Genomic DNA, 5,068 nt, shown 5'->3' with positions numbered 1-5,068 from the left:
CATTTACCTTGAGCCTAAGGAGTGTTGTTGGAACTTATTCTACAATTACTACAACTACAAGAGAAGCAATTACTGACACTTAAATTTCTGACTTGAAAGAGAAGGTGAAATTGAAGTTGTAATGAAGAAACGTGCTCATGTAACATGTGAACCAATTTTTGAGGTTTTTATATCATTTCAAATAATGACAAATTTTGATTTCATACCGAGAGAGAATCTTCGTTTCAAAATTACGCAAAGTTCAAATTTGGAGGAAAGTAGTGGTAAGTTGGCATTTACTAATGTTACATTTAAAAAACAGAGAATGGAAACCTAAACGACTACTCTAATGCAGGTCACATTAACTCTAGATCATACTCTCGTTGAAGTTCATAAAATGTTTGTGAATTAAATTAACTACTAATGATATAAGGAAAATATTATGGGTAGAGAAGTCAACATATGGTTTGGTTTTGACTTGCATATGAATGGGTTCTTGATGGCTTGGAATTCATGACCATTTTTCATGGAACAAATAATCATTTCGTATATATTGTTCATTGTATTATATCTGTTGAGATTTCCATGTCAAAACTCCAATGAGGCAAAGAATGCCTTGATCAAATATGTGGAAAAATATAAGAAAAATGAGATTATTTCCATATTTTTGGACTTAGAAACAACAGTCAAAGGGATAGCTAGAGGATACAAGAAGTAGAGCTTCCCTGCTTAAAAGGTGGATAGATTTTAGGAACAATTCCAACAGATCCAGATTTTATGGAATATAATCCACATATAGCTCTAGTTTTAAATGGTAGAGGATCAAAATCAGTGAGTCAATTTTTGATTTCCAGGAAGAGTATGCAACAACTGTGGTTCTATTCCATATTTAAAGGCAAATGATTTTCTATCATTTCTAGATTTCTTGCAACAAATTAAAGATTTGATTTATTTTTAGTTTATGGTTATATCTTGATCACTGAAAGCTTGTAACAACCTCAAGATTGTAAATCTCTACATATTCTTCGATTTTGAATGTAAATAAGTTGGTTTTTGAGGAACCCATGCACTTGTTTTTTTGTAATATCTTAATACTACGAGGGTTTTAATTGAAGAGTTTTGGCTTTGCTAATAGAATAAGTGTGTTTCATGTGAGTTCTTGTTTTCCATAATATTTTTCCCTCATATTTTCTGATTTTGTGTGGATAATAAGGAAAATATAGGCTAAGTATCGACCTCCCTTACATCCCTTGCAAAGTTATGTTCATTACTGAGTAGATCAAAGTGACATCGTTTCATTGTTGATCCCTTTATATGGTTAAATAGTTGCTTTATGTGCAACAACAATTTTTATTTTTTCAAGCTGTTGAAGGATCTTGACACACTTTTTAATCTTATCAGCGGACATAAGTATTCAGTCTAAGTATCACTGTTGGATGATATTTTCTTTAATATTCTAGCAACCTCTTTCAAACTATTGTATTTTTTCATGGTTGGATGCTGGCCCTTTGGTGAGATCTCTACATATAGGGTTTCATTCATTTAAGCAAGGATTTGAAACCCTCAACAACCACCTCTCAAAACCCCTAAATTTGGCCACTGTTCTTAAAAGGCTATTTTTCATTACCATGAATAGTCAATTAACCTCATAACATTTGAGGGAGCCCCCTCTAGCTCAAGAGCCAGCTTGGACCTAAAGCAAGTTGAGTTGATTTCTTGGCATAGTTTCTCAACCAAAAACTACCTTTAAGAAATAGATACAACATTTGGTGCCATTGCCGGGGAACACAATAATGAAAAGATCATTCCTTGGGAGAATGATAATAGATTAGATCTATTCTTTGATGGTGAACAAATATTAGACATTGGATATTGGTTGCATTTCTTTCACCTGGTGACTCCACTTCGTTTTCGCTTGACGATTTCATAGGATGAAGATTCCACTGGTTTCAAGATGTCAAGTGCATTTGCTACTGTGTTTGTTCAAGGCTCAGTAGTGACTGCATTGTGCATTATATTTTTCTTCCTCTCTACAATGATCAAAGGTTTCAGGTATCAATAGAGGATGCATTATTCATAGTTCTTCAATTTTTCATCTTTCAACCATACACTGATTTGAAATTACAAGTATAATCTAATCGTGGAATTTAATTTTCATCTTGGATATACTTTTCAAGTTTTTAGATGTAAGAAAGGTGGTCTGTCAGATAATCCACTTCTCGCTTGGTTGCACTGGAAATTTGACTACACTTGTTAGACAATGCAAAATTTCAGTTGATTAAAAGTAAGGAGGTATGATTGAATAAGATTATTTTCCGAGTATTTGGTGTGCAACAAAATATATCAGCTGAATAGGACTCCATAGCCCAATGGATAAAGCACTGGTGTTGATTTATTTATTATCATTTTGTTTCAATCTGCTTTAATAGCTTCATTTTGCAGTGTGTGGTTTTCAGAATAGAACAATTATAGGTTGTAGAAATGGATAATTTGGTTTCTAGTATGTGGGTTGTTTCAATTTAAACATAACACATCATAGTTTGCAGGTTACAAGTAAAGTTATAATGATTGAAAGGATTGGTAAAACTCCATGCCCCAAAGATTCAAGGCACTTAGTCTGCATTTCTCCACATCCCATAGGGGGAAACAGTCCCTAGTTGGAGCCATGTTATAACATCTTTTTGGAAAAATGATACACAAAAAAATTTGAACTTTTCCAGAATTTTACTAGCTTTCTTGGGTGTTCTCATGTCTATCATTGCGATGCCTAGTTTGTTCATCATGTGTGATAGGGGTTTGTAATGGATGTTTGTGGGACACATGCTTATGGAAATGAGGAAATATATCAATACCTCTGGACATTAGAAAATCTTCCAAGCTTAAAAACCTTCATATTGCTCACACTCAAATAAGCAGAGGTTTGCCACAAGAATTGGGCTGCCTATTGTTAGCCCCCTAATTTGCTCTCTTTTTTCCATTTTCCCCTTCCTAAATCATAACCATTTATCGCCGTTTTACCTCTTTTATACACCCTCATTTTGTACCAGTCCAAGCACGGTGACATATTTTATATAAATTTTATTTTTCATACTTTTAATTTAACTTAGCATTAATTAATAATTTATTACATGATTTCTTACTTTTAATCACTCTTTGTAACTTATCGATATCTCCAATGTTTATTTGGTAGTTAGAGTACTTACCGTGACCGCTGATCCTAGTGCAGGATCGGATCTTGCACCGTTGCTAGCACAACAAATCCTTTTAGCAGATCCAAACCTCCTTGATCACCGCCTTGTTTTGATCAGTTTCAACCACGACAACAAGATCGATCCAAAGGCAGCGGAGATCGACTCTGTGAAGGACGAAAGCTGGAGATTGGCTACAACCAGTTTTGCTAATTGTCTAATTTTGTAGGCTGAAAGGCTAAATTCTGCGTTTGGTTATGTAATCGGTTGAATGATCTATTTTGGCCTTTGGCCAAAGATCTATATAATGTAGAATGTAAATAGGACTAAGGGGAAGTTTTTGATAATAGAAGATAATAGAGACACAGCCAGAGAGGCGGTAACAGGTTGCTGTATTTTGTTATCGCCTGAATCTGGGCTGGACAATGTATTAATGTATGTACTTGCCTCAGTGAATTAATAAAAGGGAGCTCCGCCTCATGTTTCACAAATTGTGTTTCTGTATTTGAGCTGATGAATTGATTAAGGTATTGATCAACGTTTTTATTTACAGGGGAAACGAACTGGTTGGCTAGGGCCTAGCCAACCCAACACGTTTACCCCATTTCCCGTTTTCTTGTAATTTGTGTTTACATTGTCAAGTGTGATTTAATTTTAAGCACATGCATTCCTGTCTGAGTGAAAGCGGATCCGTTGTGTGAAGTAGATAAATTCCCTTTCCTGCACTTGATTTCAGATTGGTTTTCCTCCGCTTGGTCCAAGCAGGAGAAATAACCCTGCACCAGTGCACGTTGGTGTGATATCTCCTTTTCTGCAATTCTGTTTGATTGGTTTTCCCCGCCTGGTCCAAGTAGGAGAAATGAACCTGCACCAGTGCATGTTGGTGTGATGCAACAAGCCTTCTTAGTCTACTTCCCGCAATCTTCTTTCTTTCATTAAATGCTCATGACAGGATGAATGTATATTGATTGTTTCTTTATTCCTACACTCTGTTAAGATAAAAAACATTCACTTTTTATGTGTGCAATTTGATTTAACAGTATAATAGCACTTGAAATAATTAAGCACTCATTTTAAGAATTAAATGCTAAGTGCAGGAAGCTCTGATCGGTGCAAGAACTAGTTTCTTGCCACGAGATCTGAGTGCTTTGAACCTAGAAAAGTTCAAGCCCTTGCAGGAAGTAAAAAGCCTTTAGTAAAGACACCATTTATACCTTCTGCATAAATCTCTGTTCCTGCACTAGTGCAAGCAGACTGCGATAGTACAGGACAAATTAGTGCAAGAAGGAAATCTCTAAAGGAGCAAGTTTAAGGGCCCATCTGATGAGACTGCTAAGTGTCTTTGCTAAAGAAAAACACACACTCAATAGTTAAACAATAATTAGTTAGATTGATTTCCCTTTATGTTTAATTCCCTCTTGCAAATGCATTCTTCCTTGTTCCAGTCTTAGATTATTTTGATGGTTCAAGTTATCTTTTTCTCTTTTTAATTTGATTATGCAATCTTCACTTTAAAGAAAGTAGGGATTTATATTAGAAATATTCATACCATCTCTGACATTGCTTGTGCTTCGTCTCTAAGTTTATGAATCCCCCGGGTTGACAAATTAAGTGTTGAGGAGTTTGCTTAAGTGTAATTCCTGCACCCAACAGTTTGGCGCCGTTGCCGGGGAGGCAATTTTATTTGGTAAGAATTTTCTGATTATACAATAGAGGTAATTTTTCTTTTATTTTTACAGTATTGTTTGGAAAAGCTTCTTTGAAGGAATTTTACTGGTGTTAATTGATTTCTGACAACAATTTTTATTAGAAGTTGTTTGTTATTTTTCTTTCTTCTTTGAAATGAATGCCTAGAAAAGGTAAGGGTTCGAAGCCCACTAAGGGCCGAAATAATTCTGAAA

This window comes from Pinus tabuliformis, chromosome 5_1, assembly GCF_031772625.1.
Source record: "Pinus tabuliformis cultivar Carrire ecotype Pingquan chromosome 5_1, CPIR1, whole genome shotgun sequence".
NCBI classification, from domain to species: domain Eukaryota; kingdom Viridiplantae; phylum Streptophyta; class Pinopsida; order Pinales; family Pinaceae; genus Pinus; species Pinus tabuliformis.
The sequence above is the reverse complement of the archived record's forward strand: the minus strand, read 5'-3'. Positions refer to the sequence as shown.